Source organism: Hyaena hyaena, unplaced genomic scaffold (assembly GCF_003009895.1).
Source record: "Hyaena hyaena isolate Hyena2069 unplaced genomic scaffold, ASM300989v1 scaffold_394, whole genome shotgun sequence".
NCBI lineage: Eukaryota > Metazoa > Chordata > Mammalia > Carnivora > Hyaenidae > Hyaena > Hyaena hyaena.
Genome location: NW_024081026.1, coordinates 748,164 through 770,410, shown reverse-complemented (window position 1 = coordinate 770,410; position 22,247 = coordinate 748,164). Strand labels below are relative to the sequence as shown.

General features: G+C 40.3%; 1 protein-coding gene across 7 annotated transcripts in view; it reads left to right on the top strand.

The window, feature by feature from the left end:
- Positions 1-22,247, top strand: part of ENOX1 (ecto-NOX disulfide-thiol exchanger 1) — a 545,438-nt gene that overhangs the window by 112,174 nt on the left and 411,017 nt on the right. For 2 of the 7 annotated variants that reach the window (XM_039251544.1, XM_039251539.1), the window contains exon 1: positions 13,176-13,391. The exons of the other annotated variants lie outside the window; for them this stretch is intronic. The gene's annotated coding sequence lies outside the window, so the exon portion shown is untranslated. Of the gene's footprint in view, positions 1-13,175; positions 13,392-22,247 lie in introns of those variants that run through there. 7 annotated transcript variants of the gene reach the window in all.

Sequence of the window (22,247 nt, the reverse complement as noted above, 5' to 3'; positions counted from 1 at the left end):
CCTATCTCAAGGACTTGTCAATTAAGTTGTAAGGAAATTTAATTTTTTTTTTCTTTTGCCTTTGTTCCCCACATCACTTTGGCAATAATGTGTAGAGTTCAGTGAGCAATTGCATTTTGGTCATTAAACTGTCCTTAAATATCTTGCTGTGTACTCTAAAGTATGCACTACTACAGTTAGAACATTCTAATAAATCCTATTTTAATAGTTAGGTCATTTTATGTGTGCCTAATACTTCTCTACTATTAAAGAGAAAATAAATGAGAAATAAAACCTTAAGTGCCTTGAAAACTAAGAATGAATTTACTGTTGCTTAGTCTTTTCCCCATTTCCATTTTACATTTTCCACTTTCACTAATCTTAGATTTCTGAAAATTCACATATAAGAGTTTTATGGAATTGATAAGAATATATTCATTGTTAAACTCTAATTTTTAAAAGGGGAAATGATTTCCTTTGTCTTTTAGTTAATAATTAATGTGGTACCTTTTTATACCTCTGAGATTACAGTATTTTTTATGATACATGGGAAATATTCTATTTAAAGAAACTATACTTTGAATCAAGACTCTATCAAACTTCCACAGAAAATATTTGCACATGAGTAATTTAAAATAGGAATCTTAGTGTTTGTCCTATCTGGGTTCTTCTCTGCCTCTATCTCCTGATCGCTCCTTCTTTGTTTCTTTTAAATCCATGAGTTTATGTTCAGTGTTTTTACGCTGCTAATGCATAAGCAATGAAGAGTGGCATTGTGGTCCTGGCAGAGAACTTGGAAGCTTGGCGTTCTGCTCCTTGTTTTGCCTACCCTACATTTACTCATCATGAAGCTCTATCAGGTTTCTACAATTCTTTAATATTTTTCCTTTCCTTTTCCTTTTCATCCAGGCCTTTCTTTCTTTCTTTCTTTCTTTCTTTCTTTCTTTCTTTCTTTCTTTCTCTTTCTTTCTTTCTTTCTTTCTTTCTTTCTTTCTTTCTTTCTTTCTTTCTTTCTTTCTTTCTTGTCATTCAACCATTCATTCATTCTTTCATTTGTTATCCTTTGTACATGTGTCAAAAATTGCTCTGGCGATAACGTCAAGGGTATTATCATTAGTTAGGAGATTATTCTGCAAAACTTGTTGCTCTGATGGAGCTCTATGGTAAATAATGTACCTTACACATGGGAAGAGGAGCAACTGATTTGACTTGGGCCAGTCCAGAAATACTCTTTGGAGAAATTGGCATTTGGGTGGAGGTTGAAAGCATTAGAACATTGCCAGATGGACTAGTGTGGTGGTGAGAAACCATTTCAAAGGAGACAGAGGGCAGGTGGCTTAGCACAGAGCTGTGCAGGGCCAAGTTTGTGCTCCTTGACATTTGGGTGTTCATGGAGCATGATGTGGGAAAGAGGATGTGAGGCTAGATAGGGAGGCAGGAATCACATCTAGAAGGTCCCCTTAACATGTTGCTGAGCCTGCCTTCCTATCTCATGGGTGCAAGTTGCAATTGCCTTCAGTTGATTGTGCAAGTGGTGATGAGGCTGACCTCATGTTAAGAAGTGCTTACCTCCTGCCCAGCTCCTCCCTGGTCTCATTGCTTCCCAAAGGAAGTACAGCCTTCCTAACTGGTCATTTGAGGATCTCAGCCATTTTTCTCTTTTATTTACTTTGAAAAGCGTTGACCCCAGCTAGATTTGCTGCATTGATTTGCACACACAGTTTGTCCCTTTTTCTTCCAAGCTTCCCTTTTCAAAATCCACCCATCCTCCACGATCTCACTCAGATTCATATCCTTTGTATGAAAATTTTCTCCACTCATATGCAATTTTACCCCCTCTGAACCCTAGGGGAACTTTTGAGGGACTCTTCACATCACAATTTCATATGCTTCTTTATGTCCCTCATGTTATTTATAACACATTCACAGGACCACTGCATGGTTCAGGGAAGGGCCACCTGTCTATTACATACCCTGTCTATGCCAAAAGAGCAACTTCTTGCATAGAGCAGGCACCACATTGATTGTTTGTTAAAAGAATGGAGGGAAACAGAGTTCTTTTAATTTGTAAGGCTCTTACAGAGGTGGAGCTGGGGAATTGGTTAATTGTTGTATGGAAGAGGCAGTGCTTAATGTGATGACCAGATGAAGCTCTTGCAGGGCAGAATAACTGTCAGTGGAAGGCAGAAGGATTCCATTCAACTAAAAGCAGGAATATAGAAAAGAGATACATTCTAAAAACTAGTTTACCCTAGGGCTCAGACATGGGAAGAAGAAACTTAGAAAGCCATTAAGCCATATGTGAGTGATCTTGACAGTGAATGACAAATGACCTAACAGGTAAAAGCACCTATATTGCATTAAGATGCTCTGTATCTTTATATGAGATGGCCTCTGGAAGACCTGATTCAATTTAAGACTCTGCAGTTGCAGATCTGGAGACAATCACATATTCAGAAATATATTTATGAATGTCTGTTGCCACTGAGCTCAAAAGACCATAATCCTATTACCTGTGATTTTGAAAAGGGTAAACATGAATAACTGAAAGGAGATATTGATTAAAGAAGTAATATGAACAGGAATAATGGAATTAAAATAATTGGAGCAATATTGGGCCTAATGGACCTTGTTCTCTTAATGCCTTTCTTCTGCTCTTTGTATTGAGTTGGCCCTAAAGTCGATTGGACCATGTGCACGGAAAGAGAAGGACATAATGGAAGAATTAGTATTGGTGTCTATAAAAAAAATCAATCTGTTGTTCTTACAGAAGAACATCAGTCAGTCTGCAAAATCGATAAATTGATTTTTTTCACATTTGGCTTATAATGAAATACATGATGGGACAAGACTACATGCCTTGCACATAGTAGATACTCAGTAAATGTTTCTTGAATTAAAACCCAAAGGATACCATGGATTTAGTTTAAAAACAACTTCAGTGTAAGCCCTTTTGTTAGTAGTAATGTAGTCTATTCCTTTTGCCTGACTCTATCTGCAGTACTGTAAATTTATATTCCTCAGTTTCCTAGGTCTCTGAAGGGAGTTCTGTCTCATTTCTACTATCAAGGCATCCAGACCAGCCTCCTGTGATGGGAGATCTCTGCCTGCCTTAGGGTCTGAATTATTTTCTGTGGCCAGACTTTCTGCCCCATCGTGCCCTGGCAGTTTACATTTTTTAACACATCGTTTTGATGAAGTTACTCTCTGTTCAGTGACTGCAAGTTCATTCCTCACTCAGACTTCTGCACCTCACATCCACACTTCCCTTCCCACTGCCTCCTACCGGGATCCGATGGGGAGGACAGTTTTGTTTTTATTTTTGAACATGGGCAATATCTCCTTGGAGTCCTTCATCTCGTAGCTATATACATCCAATTAAGAGTCAATTCTGCCTTGGGCAATAGTTATATTCCTTAAAACTGTGAATTACCGAAACCTGTTATGAACACAATGATTTCAATGGGATAAATGGCGTTAGAGACTACAGAGTTGCTGGCGCACGGCCACAAAGTTCTTTTTCCTGCAGTTATTTCAATAGTAATGGTGTTTTCAATCTGTATAAGTCTGTAACTTCAAAACCAGAACGTCAGTGAAAAAAATACAATGTTTTACTATATCTCTTTTCACAAGTGTGCAGTGCACTAAACTGGTATTTAAAAAAAAATATTTCAAATCTTTATGACCCACTATGGTGAAAAAAAAAGACGTAAAGCTGCTGTATTGTAAGCGGAAGAGCTTGTTTTTTCCTTATGCCAGCAGCCTTAGTCTGTGAAAATAAATCTTATTCTTCAATCAATTGATCACTTTATATCTAATACACATTATGAAAACTCCACAGAAGAAATGTTTATAACGTTTATTTTTCAAAGCTTCGTCTTAGCCCTTTTTCCTCCATTGGGTGTGACTCTTGCTATTCCACTCTTCTGCCTGGCAGTTTTTCCCTCTGAATACTCTCTTTTTAGCTAATTATCAATTCAAGGACCTCTTTAATAGTTAACCGTTTGATAATTTTTACAGGCTGCTCTGAAATAGGATCATACTTTTATTTCCCTTGGTGCCCATACATTGTTAGAACAATGAGATGCATTAGTTTATAAGACCGGGCAGTTATCAAATTCAGTCTCACCTACACCCCAGTTGCTATTTTTCCTACCTCCTTCTCCTCTTGAACATTGAATCTTACTGTCTTAACGGTGAAGAAAAATTGAGTAGTGCCCATTTCAGTGTGAAAAAAATGAAGAGTGGCTGATAGTTTTCAGGTTAAAGATGAGTATGTTTTTTAGTTCCTGGCCCCTCCTGAAACTCCAGTAGGATGACTTCTAAGGGATTTTTTTTTTTTTTAAGGCACACACCTATAAGAACAAAGAAATGAGGCAACAGCCACAGCATTTGGGAATCTGGGATACAGATGGATGAGTGTTAGCATATAGAGCAGGCCTGAGAAAGCAGAATTTTAATCTGGCAGAGGAGAAGAGAAGAAGTAGCCCAGTTTACACCAATGAAATCTGCAAAAGCTCAGGAATTTTCAGCAACAAGAACCCTCTGAAAATGAGAGCGAAGATAGGGATTCTTCATTAGGAGTGTTCAGCTGAAAGTTTAGATCTGTCCCTCTTCCCCTCCAACAGAGAAATGGAGTTGTTTTCTGTTTTTTCTTTTTTAATGTAGAAATGATAAAATAGGTTTCTGGATTAGCAGATATCAGGAAAAGTTAAAAGTGAAATTATGTAGTCTTGAAATCAGGGAAACTGTGTTGACTTACCATATCCCGAGAACCACTGCAGCTAGCTTCTCTGTGCCCCTTAGCCTGAGGGCAGCCAAGATGATAGCCTACCTGAAGGAGACTCCAATTGAAACTTGGGTTTGTAAACTAAAAATAAAACTGAAGGACACTGACATCAAGCGTTCCCCCAAAGAAGAGGCTTAACTAGAATGACCCAAAAATAAATCCCAAATCAACAACCCATCCTCCCAACCTTACTGTTGATTTTCTAGTTCCCCACCTCTAAATATCAGCACACAGCCAAGGATCATCATATATTTAAGAAAAGTATTATAAGAGATAGAAACTAAAACATGTAAACATTAAAAAAAGCATCTTGGAGAACATAGAACCTTTGCAAGAAGAAGAAATCTTAAAAAATCATCTGTATCTTTAGAGAGATAAAGTTTAGTATTAAAACCATGAAACAGAATAGAATTTATAAGGGTCAGAAGACCAAGTTAAGCAAATTTCCTATAATGTGGAGTAAAAAGAATAGAAAATAATACAAAAAGATAGAAAATGTATAGGATTGCTCCATGAGGTCCAGTGTCTAAAAAATAATAACACCAGATTGAGAGATTATAGAAAACAGAGGACAGAAAACCACCATAGAAATAATTTAACAAGATTTCCTACAACCAGGGCAACCTGACTCTTGATTTCAGCTCTGGTCATGATCTCATAGTTGTGAGACTGAGTCCCTCGCTGGGTTGCTGGGTTTGTGCTCAGCATGGAGCCTACTTAACATTCTCTCCCCCTCTCCCTCTGCCCCTCCCCAGCATGCATTCTCTCTCTCTCTCTCTCTCTCTCTCTCTCTCTCTCTCTCTCAAATTTTTCTCACAACCAAAGATAGGAGTAAATGACAGGGTAAGCCAATAAAAAGACCCAGGATCCTAGAGACAGGACCAACACATGAGCCAGGAGTGCGGCAGGACTAGTGATCCTCAAATATAATTTTGGGATAGGTAGAGGGGTTCAGGAGAGACTTCTTCAAGGTGGAGAAACTGGTGTGTGGAGTAACACAGTAAGACATCTGCTGTGTGTGTGTGGAGAGGAGAGTTGGAAGTCTAGGGGAGGAGTTGGGGATAACCTCATGAAAAGTATATAGGAAACTAGTCCAAATTAAATCTAACAGTGATTATCTCCAGGAAAGACAAAAATTAAGAAGAAAAGGAAATGTTATCATAGCATATTACATAATTCAGCTACCTAATAGTATCTCCATGGCAATAATGATATAAGAATTGATATTAAAGGTAATCAAAATTATGGTAGAAATCTGGGAGGATGGGAACATGGGGCATGTATATGTGTATGAAAGAACAGTTACCCTCATCTTCCTCACTGGTAAACCAATAGGTAGTACCTAAAATGGGAAACCCAAGAAGGAGTACCACAAACATGTTATTTAAATCAGTTTTGCCTCATTATAGCACACACAGAAACTAGTTACTTAATAATGCAACAAGCTTAGAACATCCATTCAGACAACACTGTATGGATAAGGAACTTCCAGATAGAATCTTTTCAGATTTTCCAATGAGAAACCTGATCTTACTTTCATGAACATTATGTTTTAAATATTGCTTATCTTATATGCCTGAGAAAGCTAAATACACGTCTTTATCAAGATTTCAGTGATTATCTAGATTCTTCTTAGTTACTGTCTGATACTGTAAAAGTAGCGACTTAGAAAATTTCAAACAATTTCACCACTATTCCGAAGTTTACAAAAATTAAAAATTTTAAAGTCAGTAGCTTTAATACTTTTTTTTTAAACTATAGAAGTGCAGTACTCTGATATTCCCCATCTGAAGAAAGCAATAATGATGAATCTCTACTTGGTAAAATATATGTTTATTGTTACAGCAGATGTCCCATTGGTGGCTTGGTTGCCAGTGAAAGTGCACATCAGCCCCCCATGGAAAGAAGCGGCTGAAACCCTTAAGGAGGAGGGAATTTGGGGAGTTGACGGATGTAGCTTTGCCCACTGGGTCCCTTTTCCAGACTCTTTCAGCATCTTCATGGGCAACTTCTCTATGAAGGGGAGGGGTACCTTTTGCAGCAGCCTCTTGAAGTGGGGTTCCATGGACATGTTTAATGTCTCTCAGTTGAGCAGGGAGCACTGTGCCTTTGAACTCTGGTAAAGCTGATGGCCAGTTGTCACCTGTCCACAGGTACCAGTTACCCAGACCCCACCTGGTGCCCTGGGGCTGAGGCATGTCAGTACCTAGTGGCAGACCTGGAACCCATTTGTAGCACAGCAGTGTGTCAAGACCTGCTACCAATTGGAAATTCCTGACTTCCAGATGTGGAAGCAGAGCCCACAAGAATTACTTAGAGAGCTGAAAGCAGTTAACCTCTGCACCTAGTATGACTTAACAGTTGAAACGGTGTTATTAATAAATTGGTATAAATACAAACTAACTTAAAAAAAGTCTGTCCTGTGTACCTATTAGAACTTCCAGACCTTTTGTCATATCGAGGTGCTGAGGAGAACTGCGTTCAACTCTGTTTTCATGAGATGAGACAATGAAACATATACAGTTGTGGAATATGGTATGCATTTAAATTCAAAAGCTACTCAGTTTGTGGGTTATCTGTATGCTGTATATATCAGCATATATCATTTTGTCTCAAAAATTAAGATCAGGGAAAAGACAGTACATCTGAAGACAGCAAACTTCATGTTTTTAATAAAAGAAAGAGAAGTTGAAATTAAGGGGGAATATAACTTGTGTTTTGAATCTTCAGTGAATTGTTTTCCTGCTGTCCCTTTAACATGCTCCTGGGGAAGTTAGCATTAATGTTTTAGAAGAAGAGTTAGGAAATGGATAGCCACTCTTTCACTAAATTAGCTGGAAAAGAAGAAAGGCACTTGAGAATACATAGCGGAGAGCTCCCCTTCCTAATGCAGAGGGGATGGAGAGTGCAGTCCATTTGGCGCCCTCCATATTCAAGGCTGAAATTGGAAACAATGGCGCTTTAATTCGCTGCTCAGTTAATGGGCCTGCTGATTTATTCTCATTTTTTAGACATCTAATATGTCCTTAAAACCCTCTCAAGGGTTTTATACTTTTAGCCTGAGGTCTCTGTGCTTCATTTTTCCTTTTGTTCTTCAGACACTCTCATTGCCTCTCCCTGTTTCATCTTCTGAGAGGTTCAGAATAAGGCATGGTGTGTGCTGAATAATTGGGATGAAGCTTGTGACATGTCTTGATGATGTTAAGCCACTCAAAATCCTAGGAAATAGTCCCAGCTTGCATTAGCAGTAGATTAATTCAGGTGAACTTTAGAGTCTTAATTTTTAGAAATTTACATTTTTACCAGTGATGATTGAAAAACATTGGCATTCTTTCTGCCCACATTACTGATTACAATTGCAAATACTTGCAAAAAGTGCTAGAATGACTTCTCACTGCTCCATAAGGAGCAGAGTGTTATTTTACCTATTTAATGGCTATTAAATATTTAAAAAAACAATTTTCCAAAAATATATCCATGCCCATATGTAACATGTGAATAAAGCACAATGGGAAATATATTCTGATATGCATGCCTAATAATACTTGTGCGGGTAGGTTTATATGTTTAAGAGAATTTGCCAAGAGGAAAGGTTACATTTGGGGGAGTTTACTCATTTGAGACTTCATTATGAGAGTGGTAAAAATAGGAGTGTTTTCTGGTGAAGTCAAGAGAGTGATTATTCAGGTAGTTAGCAACGTTTTGCCATGGGATTTCCTGAGTGTGAGCTAGATGTGAGTCCAGGCCTTATGATCTGAATCAATTGTTGGAAAACCGTGGTGAGCTAGTTATTTGGGATGTGGAATCAAAGAAACCCGACAGCTCTTGAATTTTCCCCGTGAAAAATGAGCAGAGGAATCTGTTCTGAGTGGAGATTCAAAGGAGAGCAGTAGCATATCACAAGGAGGTGTAGTGGGGGAGAAGGGTTGGCCCTACTTTGTGGAGGGGCCAGCCTCTTTGCAGAGGCTGCAGCAGAAGACAGGTCTAAGTCAAGGGGGCAGGGCACAGCTGGGAAGGAGGAGAGTTGGGGAAAGAAAGTCAGCTGGTGGACTTTTAAATCTGGGGTTGAAATTTACTTTCAAAAGAGACATTTGGAACACTTGGCAACAAGTGACGTGATCAAAATGACATTTGGGGAAGATGATTCTTGCTGTGGGTTGTAAAATAACTCAGAAGAGGAGTAAGAAGCGTGGTGCACGATAAGAAGGATAGCAGCTGAAGAAGGAAAAAGGAGAAGAGTTTGGACTTGTTGACATGATCCATAGAGAAGACAGAAGAGAAAGAGAAGTTATAGATAACTTTCAGTCAAGGCTAAGTGGCTGCCTTGAAAGACTCCTCCCATCCCTCTAGGTCCAGAAAAAAAAAAAAAAAGGTAGGGTATCCAGAAGAAATGTCCAAATGCCTTCTGGAATGTGTCAGTTCTCTTTTGAGCCTGCAAGTCCTGGAACAGTGGAAATGAAACGGATTACAAAAGATGGGAATCTGTTAAGTTGATCAGTTCTCATTTGGATGTGCTCTGACCCTTCCCCTCATTCCACCAGCTCCCAGGAGATCCTATAGGCAGCAGTAAATAAAGGAGTGTGCTGAGGGTTAGCGGTCAGAGAAGGGAATGAACACAGGCCCGCGGATCTTTGTGCATGCACAGTAATTGCATGTGGCTGTGTGGATAAGCATTCCATGTCACAGAGAGGAGAAGGGAAGAGCAGAGGCTTGGAAGCAAACGTTGCGAGCAGCTTTGTGGGAAGGCCAAGGGAGAAAAGAAGCCAGAGAAGGACTGGTCTGGGTGGCAGGAAACCCGTGAAATTGTTTGATCTAAACTTGAAATAAATATTTGCTTCATTAGAGCCGACAGTATGAATCGAGCTCTTAGGTCATAAATAAAGGGACAGTTTCATCCCCCAAGACAGAGCATCCACAGAGAATTCACAATAAAAATATAGCAAGGCAAGCCTCCAAACTGGCATAGATGAGCAGATGTTCAACTGCCAGAGAGATTTTCATGAGCCCCCACTCTTTTACAGATACAATTCACCTTTATTCTTCTTTGACTGAACCATGAAAATTCTTTAAATGGGTATCAGGAAATTTTCAAGAAATGCCTGCAGTCCACAGGGGTGGAGCTGTTTAAAAAGATGGGTGAAGGTGGTCAAAAGGTACAAATTTCCACTTATAAATAAGTCCTGGGAGGCAAAGTATAGAATGGTGACTATTAACAATACTGCATTGTATATTTGAAAGCTGCTAAGCAAGGAGATCTTAAAAGTTCTCTTCGTAAGAAAAAAATTGTAATTAACTAGACTTATTGTGACCATTTCACAATATATACACATATTGAATGATTATGTTTACTTGAAACTAATATGTCAATTATATCTCAATTTAAAAAATGTTAAAAGAGAATACATTAACTTATCCATCGTAATTAAGATCAACCAACACTTACCTACCCACTGGGATTGTTTACAATACTATATACTTTGTTAGTTCTACCCTGGAAATCCTTTTGAATCTTTTACGAGTCGGGCTTTTCCAGAGAAACAGAATCAGTAGATTCGTGCACATACATGTGTGTATTTGTATGTATGGGATGTATGGAGAGATTTACTTTAAGGAATTGACATATACTTGGTGGGAGCTGGCAAGTCTGAAACTCAGAGGGCACGACAACAGGCAGGAGTTGATGTTGTAGCCTTGAACCTGGAATCTATAGGGCAAGTTGAAAGGCTGGACACTTAGTCAGAATTTCTATTATAGTCTTCAGGTAGAATTCTTCCTGGAACCTTAGTTTTTGCTCCTAAAGCCTTCACCTGATTACACGAAGCCCACTCATACTATGCAAGGTAATCTCCTTTCCCTAAAGTTGATTGATGGATAATATTAATTCCATCTACAAAATGCCTTGTATAGCAACATCTGTACTTGTGTTGGACCATATAACTGGGCACCATAGCCTACCAAGTAGATGCATGAAATTTTGCCATGACAAATTTCCTCATTTTTACTATAGTGAAAGAGCAGAGTCAGCATTATTTTGTCCCACTTCTTCAATTTGAAATCTTTACACTGGAGAAAGATTCCCTTAGTGATTCTATGGTGGCAGTTTTAGTAGTACGTCTGTCTGTTGAACTATTTTAAAAATGTTGTTTGAAAAGCTGGGCAGTACTCGAGCACCTTTATTCTGTCCTACGTGATGCCAGATGGCCCTGTCTGCTCTGCCTGGTGAGTGGGGTGGGCATAGTGTTACAGGTTATTGACTTCTCAAGCTCTGCAATGAAATTGCTCTGCTGACTGCATGACAATCACATGGGACTTGGGGAGTTAATATTTCTTTGGAAGAATTTTAATGTTAGAATTTACTGTCTTTTGCACAAATAAATTTAAAGCCTTAATGTTATGCTGTTCTGGTTATTTGCATTTAATATGCATGCAAATTCACAATGTATACTATATGCCGAGGATATAATTTATAAATCGGTACTTTCCCTGGTTGTTAGCAATTTTGGCCGCTTTAAAAATTAATACTTTGAAGAAATATATGTTTTCAAATGTATATGTAGTATCTTTAGTTTCCAGAGAAATATATGTAGTTCATTCTCTACCGAAAAGGTAGATCTCTGCTGTAAAGTTCTGTGTTTAAAGAAATTACACATAATGCTAAAGGTTAGAAGATTTTTATTTATTTCTCTTTCCCATGAATGGGCTTGGATTAAGTGTTGCAGATGTTTGTTTCCATTAACAGTGCTGAAAAACATGTGTTTATGAAACATGATTGCAACCTGCAGCCTTCTGGTACAATGGGGAGGTGAGTCATTTCAGCTGATAAACACCCCTGACACAACAGAGTAGCATATTGTACTTTTAAGTGGAAGATCAGTTCTGTACTTCATAACCAAGAGTAGGAGAGTCCCAGAGAGAGACTCCAGCCTCCCTGGCTGCCATTTAGGCTTGTTGTCTTGGCAACCTGAACACAGCCATCAGCCCTTTCCTTAGGCAGGGAACTCCAGTCATCCTCGACTCTGCCATGACCTTTTCATCTCCCCTTCCCATCTGTCGCTGGGCTCTGCTGGGCAGCTCCCAGGCAGCTTCAGATTTTCTCTACCTCGCATATCCCTACCACCTTCTGTTCTTTCCTCTTCGGACGACTGAAGCCTCATCCCTCGCCCTCTGGCTTATCAGTTCCTTACTTACCTCTTCTACCCATCTCAAACAAGCTTCACAAACCTTCCTTCCCACTACTGAAGAAAGTCATCGTTTAGCTTAGACCTCTTGGTGCCTCAGCACTCCTTGCAGGGAGCAAACATCCATTCTCCACTTCAGCAGCCTGCCTCCAGGTACTATGTAAAACAACCTTGTAAACATTTTTTTTCTCTGAGCTGCACATCTTCCTGGACTGTTAGTCACCCTCCTCCTATAACTATAGGACCAATACTGTGGGCCACCTGACCGGAATTATCTTTGTGGCTCTCAAAATCAGCCCTTCTTAAGTGATAATGAGCAAAGAATCTCTGGCTGACAAGTTTTGTCGGGACCACCACCACCTGCACCATAAATATTATCACTAACCTCTGTGTCAGCGTACTACCAGTAGGTGCACAGAATGCACTAGATTCACCTGGCCTGTAGACATGGACTCAAGACCCAAGTCAGGGCCTCCATGTGTTATTGGGCAGCTTGGCAAAAGACAGGAGTTGGGAAGAGAATCCATCTTGGCTCTGCTCACCAACATGTGCATCCTTGGACACAACTGGATCTACCAGGTGAAGGGGTGACTCCCCCCCCCCCAGTCCTCCCCAGCACAGGCACCTTCAGCTAGCTGAATTGCACAGAGACACAGAGCAGGAGGGGCACCGTCTTCTCACCTGTACGGGGGCTGTAAAAGGGCACCATTTACTAATTTGCGGTTGGGCACCCTTTAAGCTCATAGAGGCCTTGACTTTCGGTATATATGGGAAAATCAAGAAGAAACAAAGTTAAGTTTTCTATTAAGAGGGGAAAACATTAAAAGGAAGACCAGATCTCCCTCTCCTTTATAAACCATAAATAGTGGGGATCTTGCTTTTTTTTTTTAATTACAGGACTATTTGATAAATGGGATATGAACGCCAGGTGAAGATAATTTTGTGATAGTGACATCCAGACCAAATATTCTACAGTGCCTTCTCCTTCTCCTCCTCCTTTCCTCCTACTGACTCCTCTCCTTTTCTCTCTCCTCCTCTCTAGACCCTTCCCCTCCCTGCCTCCTCCTCCTTTTTTGATAATGAGTATAGCAACTAATAATGGTGTAAAACATCCTGGGTGGCTCAGAGATGTATCTTTACTGACTGGATTGTGTCACGGGTGACTCACCACAATCTCCCGTGTGCTGTGGGCAGAGTGGCTTCTAACTGTCATAGAATGTTTGGGACATGGAAGCTATGTGCCTGACTTACCTCCAGCGCAGGAGCCCTCAGTGTAAGAACTTGAGCCTGGCTCACTTTTGGAGTTCAGACATGTACTGACCTCTCAGAAGAGGTTGGTTAGAGGGAAGTGACGAGTCTCTGAGAGAAGCCCTGAGTGAAGAAATGTGCCAGAGAGGAGCAGACTGAGTGACAGGGTCTGTGTGTTTGAGGGGCACTAGTTCCAGGTACGTTCTCTGACCTAACTAGCTTCCCCTCAACTCCCCTTACCAAGACCAGGCCCCTCCACGCGTGCGTGTGCTCACGCGCGTGCGCTAGCGCACACACACACGCATACACACACGCACAAGTATGTTATGGTATAAATGAAGGCCGTGGCATAAAGTGGGAGTTGGCAAACTCTAGCCCTTGGGACAAATACAAGCTGTGGCCTGTTTTTTGTAAGGACTAAGGGCTAAGAATTGTTTCCAAAATTTTAAAACACTGTAAAGAAAGAAAAAGAGAATGTGCTACAGGGACAATATTTAGGCCTTTGAAGGCTAAAGTATTTATCATCTGGCCCATTAGTGGTAAAGCTTGCTGACCCCTTTAAGGAACTGCTTGGCAAAATGGCTCTTTTTTTGTGTCTTTTTTTTTTTTTTTTAAATACCAAGGCCCAAGAGTGGAAATAGTTTCCCTGATGGCTGGGCCTTGAGGCTGGTGTTCTAGAGGAAGTTATTTGTCCAGAGAATGTTGTCCGTAGTGTCGATTGGGACTTGTGGATGGTAAAGTGACAGGTCAGTGGAGCAGAGAAAAGCAAAGGAGAAGAGGAAGGCTGTCAAATGGCAGGCCTTAGGTCTGTTTGTACGGTAGACATCCACTCCTATCACCACCAGCGCATCCCAGAAGGGGTAACTGAGGAGAGGAACCCTAGGTGGAGCGTAGAGAATTGAAATTCAGGCTCTTGCCTTAAATCAACATATTTATATCTCCGTCAGTGAGGAGGCCCCTAGGGGTCTTTGGTTTATACTTAAGTTCTATAGTTCACAAGGTATGTCTCATTTTGTAATTATGAGAACCCTCTGAAGCAGACAAGATGGGTGTCACTTTTGACCTCAATTATAGAGAAGAAAGCACTGGTGCTTGGTCAGAGATGTGTCGTGTTCAAGGTCGTATGGTTATTATATGATGGAGTTGGAAATCAAACCCAGATATTTGGGTTCTAAAAACCTGGGCACCATTCTCCAAGTCATTAAATTATCACTATGAGGTGTCTCTCTGCACCCCACTCCCCCAATACAAAAGCCTTCTCATGCAATATTAAGTCTGTAAGTTCATTAACATATAAAACAAAAGAAATGGTTGGAATCCCTCTAGAACTGGAATCATTTTGTGTACCTCAGCTTTGCCTTTTTCTTTCTGGGAAAGGTAAATGTGGAAGAAGCTCTTAGAAGGGTGTCTGAAGTAGTTTGCACCACTCTGAGTTGTTTATGTATGTCTGGGAACTCTGGGTTGAGACAGATTACTTGGACACTGTGGCTTGACCTTCATAAAGAACCTATGAAAGGAACAATTGTGAGAAATAATTAATGACACCTTGACAACTTTCACCAAAATTGGAGCTGTTTTCACTGGTTTATGATAGATGTTAGAGCAAGACATTATATAATAGATACACTGAAGGACTTGTTGTGTGCATGTATGTTTTAGAATCAAAAGCCGCCATTCCTACATGATAGGGCAGGAGAGAGAAATTTATACACTTACCCACCACCTACCTACTATGATATTTTGTCATAATGAAGTGTGCAGGAGAGCCAGCCGTGGTCTGCCAGCCAGTAGCTCTCCACCTCGGGCTAAACTTGAGCGATGGATGGAGTCCTGGGGCCAGAGTCACTGATACTGGCAGCCACCAGCCCCCCGGGAAATCCATCACAGAACAGCCATCTCCAGGAGTCTAACCACATCCATATTCACCTGAGGAGAGCACCGAGTACTCTCCTGGAGAATGATATACCCAGAGACTCTGGGATAATGCTGCCTTTAACTGCTCATAAAATATGTTAAAAAATGAAGCCTTAAAAGTCATGCTCGTGAAGAGTGAGGGCAGGAAAATGAGCATAGCAATTCACACAGTGCGCTTTTCCTTGGAGCAAGAAGTCCTGTCAGTTTCTCAAAGTGGGTGTTTCATCTCTTACAGTATCCTCGAGAAGGCTGGGTCAGCCATGGGTTACTGGCTCAGGAGCCGGCTTGGATCTTTGTCTTGCTGGCTTCTTGTACATTTTTTTCCCCTTCAGCTAAATTGTCATTTCTTAGCCTTCCTCCTGCCCAGTCTGGGATTTCCTTTCCCCTCAGCTCTGCCTCCTGTGTTCTCTGTCTCATCATCCTATTTTATTTCCTTCACAGCACTTATCACCGTTTGAAATTATTTTATTTATTGGCCTGTTTAGTGTCCCTGTCTCTTACCCCTGGGACGTAGCTCCATGAGAACAGAAGCCAGCCATGACTTCCTGGCTCACTGTTGTTTTCTACAGCACACAGTGCAGTGCCTGGCCTATGGGAATGCTCCATAAATTCATTTAGTGAATCAATACATGAATTAGTGGGTAAATATGTGCCATTCTGTTGCTTAATCCCCCATGACAGTGCCCAGAAACTGGGTAGTGGTCTTTTCCTGATAGAAAAAAACAAAAGAGGGGCGCCCGGGTGGCTTAGTCGGTTAAGCGTCCGACTTTCGCTCAGGTCATGATCTCGCGGTTCGTGGGTTCGAGCCCCGCGTCGGGCTCTGTGCTGACTGCCAGCTCAGAGCCTGGAGCCTGTTTCAGACTGTGACTCCCTCTTTCTCTGACCCTCCCCTGCTCACGCTGTCTCTCTCTCTCTCCTAGAAATAAAAAAAATTAAAAAAGAATTAAAAAAAAAAAGAAAAAGAAAAAAACAAAAGGATTATATTAGTTTTCTTATTCTTGTACTAACAGGTTATCATAAACTTACTGACTTAAAGGTACAGATTTATTATCATAAGGTTCTGAAAGTCAGAGGTCCATCACAAGGGGGATTGGGCTAAAGTCAAGGTCAGCAGGGCCGCATTTCTTCCTGCTTCCTGGAGGCTACAGAGAAAATTTTGTTTTTTTGCGTTTTTCAGTTTCTAGAAGTCACGCACATTCCTTGGTTTGGGACCCCTTTCCATCCTCAAAGCCGCCCACAAGAGTAGAGTCTTTGTCATGCTGCCATCTCTCTGATTCTCTGCAGATAAGAGTTAAGGACTCACATGATTACATTGAGCTTACTTGGATTACCTGGGAAAACCTCTTACCTCAGTGTCCCCAACATGACTCACCCCTTTAAAGTCCCCTTTGCCATAGAAGGTAAGATGTTCAGGTTCCAGGGAACAAACTGTGGACATCTTACAGAGGGAGGAGGTGTCCTTACCCTGCCTACCACCTGGATTTAGTCACAGAAGAGGCAGAGAGATGGTCTCATTTTTCTTTAAGAATATATATTGTGAACCAAAGAGTTCCCGACTCATTTATTCATTCAACAAATATTTGTGGAGCTCGTCACACTTTCCTTGTCACTTTTGTTTCTGGTGGTAGAGTGGACCAGGCTAGATTGCTGTGTCGGGTAGTGCTTGGAGACCCTGGAGAAGTTCACCTGAATGTAGAACCAGGCCTGACAGTCAGAAATTGGGTTGCCCACCAGAATGGGATATGTGTGTCCAAAGGGGACTCAGAGCAGCAGCAGTAGTGGTGACAGTGTAACAGATAACATGGGTGACAGATAACATTTATCACGTACAGGCCTGTTTGGAGTAATTTATTTAATTTATGTAATCTCTACAACAATCCCCTTATAGAGGTACTGTTATTATCCCCATTTTACTGATGATGAAGCTAAGGCACAAATAGATTAAGTTGTCTAAAATCACACAACTAATAAGCGATTGAGCCAGGATTCAAAATTCCAGGCTATCTGGATTCTAGATCCTGCTTTCTAACCACTGTCCTCTCCTGCCTGTCATGGAGCCAAATAGAGAGGTCCCCAAGGAGCCCACGAGAGGGAGAAGGTGGGTGCTGGGGAGCAGAGCCTCAGTTTCTGCTCAGGTGTGCATGCTTGCTTGTTATTTAGACCTCATGTCTTCTGCCTTGGAAGCATAGGGAAGACCCCACTGTGTGTGTGTCAGGCATGGCCACTTGCAGTGCGGACATGAGAAGATGCCGTCTGTGCTCAGGCAGATGCAGAACCTAGCAGCTCACAGGCATTCCCTGTGAGGCGTAGGTGAGGGAGACAGTAGCTACCGTGAAATTTGCTGAACGATCTGGTGGGCTTCTGGGTTGCATGAAGCACAGAGACTGGAATGGTACAGAGGAGCAAGTCAGAAGCCCTGAGTTTATGTGTCCACTTCATCAGTTACCAGCTCTGGGTCAACTCATTGAGCCTCTGTGGAAAAAAAAAATATAAAGTCTTTTTGTCTATATCTCTAGGGTGAGAGAAAGATCAAATTATTATTGTGAAGTACTCTGTTAATATTGGTTATTAATGTTCATATGCCTAAACAACAAGGGGAAGAAAAGAAGTATATATGAATGACTGGCTTGTGTTGTTCTGGGGGTAAACTGAAGAGTGTGAGCAAGATAGGACATCTTCTTCCCATGGCCTGAGTGATGGCAAGGATTTACAGGTCACCCTGTGAAAGCATGCCACCAATCAGGGAATAAGAAGGATATCTTGTCTTAGTGTACAGACCCACAGTCCTGATGGCTCTAATAAACCAAAGGTGGTCATCAGACGGGAAGGTCTCCTCCACTTGTGCCCATCCCCCTCATTTTAGTAGCTGTAGTGTGGCCAGATGGTCCCAAGAATTTCTTGCATAAAAGTAGAATTCTTTAGTATGTTTGATGTAATTGAGCACAAGTGACAGCTGTGAGCTCTAGGCTTTAGAGGGAGGTGCAAAAAATTTACCTTGGAGTTAGTGAGCCTCTTAAAAAGTACTTATTCAAATAATCAGTAATACACAACTGTCAAGAGCTGCAAGGGCTTTTAGATTTACCCTTCTACTAAACTAATAGGTAAGCCTGCAACCATTTCATCTGTGCTGGCAGAAGACATGAAATTCTCGGGTCAGACACAAAGGATTTTATTCCTCATGGTGCAGCTTCTTGTTGTCCTTAGTTTCCTACGTCCCTCAGCCCCCAGAGGACAATGCAGAGCAGGCTTAGGTGGGTCTGTGTCACAGCTGAGGAACAGAGTTTGGGAAATCACCAATCTTATAAAGAGCTACTGGCATACTTGCCTCAGCCTTTATTCCCTGGTCAAGAAACAAATCTGTCCTGTCCTGGAGGGAGACACTGTCTTCATCTTTCCAGGTTGTTTGCTTCACAAACGTCCTTGAAAAGATAGTCTGGAATAAAAACTGCCATAAGACATGTAGCAAAGCCTCCCATTAGAAACTACTACGTAATCTGCTGAATTCCTAATAGTGACCTATGAAAAGTATTTGTCTTTAAATATACAGTATTGTATCAGTGAATGGATATAATCTGAATTTTGTTTAAGAAAAGAATCCATTTCTAATTCTCTTTACTTAGTGAGTTCTACTCAGTATTTCAGGATGGTGATCCAGACAAACTTGTTGCTTAACTAACTACCATGGAGTTCAAGACTTGTAATGGATTGGTAATTAAATAATATTTTAATTAAAAGTTGTTAACATAGAGCATTCAGAGGGCATATGGTTGATTGTCTCTTTGACCAACTTTGGTTGCAGGAGTAACAAAAGTAAGAATTTTATGCTTTGACAATGGATGATACTGATAGGAATTTATGCAAAGATTTTTGCTTAAAGTAATACATGCTTTTTCTGTGATTTTAGTGATAAATTCTTTAGGCAAATTCTTATTGAGAGAATTATTATTTTATGTACAAGTTTCTTTATATTTGATTTTTTAATTCCCCAAATGTGTTAAATTTCATATATGGTCATGCTTAAAAACTATAGGCCTATCATTGTCAACTTAGTATGTAGTTAGGGATAAATTGGACCCCAATGATTTGGATAATCCATGATATAATTCAACTTTGAATATTTTTAGGTTTAAACTTGATAAAGGACCCACATGGTACTTTAAGTGTCAGGGAATTCAAGGACCCACATTCTTCCTGGGAGTTGGCATAGTGCTATGGACACGGATTTAAATGCAGCTGGACCTGGATTGAACTCTAACTCTTGCTAATTCCTGACTCTGTAATTTACCTAAAATGTCTGAGCCTCATTTTCCTCATCTAAAAATTGTGGATAATGACTACTGCTTTGTAGGATAGTTGTGCAACCTAAATGAAATAAGTTATTCAAAGCTGATAGATTTCTTTAATAATGTAAAGGGAATGTTGAAGTCAGTTCAGGACCGTTACAAAGTTTTTTTTGATTACTTTCAGCTTGGGTAAAGCTTTAAATTCATAGTTAAATTCCTTCTCTAAAGTACTCATTTATTGTCTATTATTTTTCTAGTTATCTAGGTGCATTGGGGAATTAAAATCATCCTTTAAAAATCATCCCATGGATATCAAGAGCTCATAAATTGCTAGATGCTAATGGGAAAGTCAAGAATCTGCTCCAACTTATTTTTGCAGGCATACACAGAGCTACCTAGGGAAAAGCAAGGGTTGGCTTAAATTCCCAGAATAAGATGCTTTGCAGATTTCAAAATATGTCACTCACTATAAAACTAATTCAATTATTTACCAGCCACACACATACTAATCAGGGTTGAAGGTATGAAAGACCACAGGGAAGAATGGACAGTTACCTCTCTAGTACCTGTGGTAGTATTAAGAAATAATGACAGCTCACATGTGTGCAGTCCCCTCAGTTTTGTGAGAAATCAGGAGCTGAATATTTAAAAAACTAATTACAATTAATTAAGATGACTATAAGAGCTGTGACAGTTTGGGGTTCTATTTTTATCAATTTAATCAATCTCCATTGAAAAGCAGGAGAGATATTTTGGATTTGACAAACAACTTAAGAGCTGTGCAGTAGGAACAGAATGAGAAAGTGCAATGAGCAGAAGAGTATTAAGTAAAGTTCTTTACTTTTTAAAGCAAGCAGCTACTATTGGAGCACCTGGGTGGCTCAGTCGGTTAAGTGTCCAACTTCAGCTTAGGTCATGATCTCACGGTTCATGGGTTCGAGCCCTGCATTGAGCTCTGTTCTGGTAGCTAGCTCAGAGCCTGGAGCCTGTTCAGATTCTGTGTCTCCCCCTATCTCTGACCCTCCCCTGCTCACGCTATCTCTCTCTCTCTCAGAAATAAAACATAAAAAATTAAAAAAACAAAAACAAAAACGAGCCGTTACTACCTTCAGAATATAAAGGCGGCCAAGATCGAAGAGATAGGGAGCAAGAGAGGAGAAAGCTGCTGCATCACCAGATGGGATGATGGAAGATAAATGATAAATGATACACCTGCCTCCTCCTAGTGTGGAAACTACTACTGCTACCATGTAGAAAAGAGCGCTATGATGAGAAAATCTTTTAATACCAAACGTGTGTGTGTGCCATGGGTCCCCCTTACCTGCAGGGGATACATTCCAAGACCCCAGTGGATGCCTAAACCCTCAGAGAGTACCAAACCCTATACATATATATATATATATATATATATATAATGCTTTTCCTATTCATACATACCTGTAATAATATTTAGTTTATGAATTAGGTGTAATAAAAGATTGATAACAATAATAAAATAGAACAATTATAACAACCTACTGTAATAAATGTTATATGAATGTGGTTTCTCTCAAAGTATTTTATTTATTTTACTCCCCTTTTTTTCTTGTGATGCTGTGAGATGATGAATGCCTACTTGAGGAGATGAAGTGAGGTGAGTGACAGTGATGTATGCAGCATTAGGCTACTAATGACCCTCTGATGATACGTCAGAGGGAGGCCCTTACCTATGGTAATTGAAACCATAGAAAGCAAAAATTCAGATAAGGAGGAATTGTCACTTAGTGTGTCTTCAGGTTATACATAAAACGTTAAGGGCTTTACTTAGTAGAGATGGGGTTAAATATTTACTTCTGGCTACGTACATATTACCATATGCCTAAACTTTCAAAATTTTAGCTGTTCTAAAGGTGAAAAATGAACAATTTGCAAGGTATATCAAAGCTAGTCTCAATTGGATGTTAATTAATGGAAGTAAATGGATGATGACACTATCTGTATTTAGTCCAACTCATATTAAATAAGCACCTACCGTGGGCAGGGAGCTGCGCTGGCTCTGTAGTAACTAAACGAATCATGATCATTAGCTTTTCTCCTCAGTTCATTTGCAGCCAGAATGTAGGCATTGGTGGCCCTTGGCATCCCAAGCGAGACGAGGCTTCTGCATCTAACCCTTGCCCTCAAGAGCAGGGAAATGTGCACATTGGTTAGACAGGACACATGCACACGTTTAAATACATTTGTTTGTGGCAATAGTTTTTCTTTGTCTACAAATAAAAAATGGTTTGAGTTAATTTTTATAGGTATTTTTTTCCTACAGAATTGTAACTGTTTTACTTTGAAACACAGTACGATTGTAGCATTTCTTCCTTTCCATATTCTGCTTATATTTTTCTTTGCCTTGGAGTGTGTATGATCACAGACACAAATATCCCGCGCCTTTTAGTACAAACACAGCTGTAGCATAAATGAAGACATAGAATACTAGCTCAAGTGGAGGAAGTTCACACTCTGGCCTCTATTAGACAGGAAAATGGATATTTCAATAAATAGAGTTGTTGAGGCTACAGCAAGTTATCTGCACAAAGCTGTAGAGTCAGCATTTTTTAGATGGTATCATGGATGAGTAGTTAATTAAGTAAAGGCATCTAATCCCAGTGGAATCTTGGGAAATGAGGTCGATACTTTCTTCTCCTTGAACATGGGGGCAAATTGGTCTTTGATTCTATTGTAGCCATCTCTTGGGTGCTTCTGCCCTAAGATCTGCTTCTATTACTTCGAAAATCCTTTTTGTTGAGATGACCTTAATGTCAATGACACCCATAGGCTAGATTTAATTGCTTTTCTAAAAATACCATCTCCCCCCCCAATAATTCT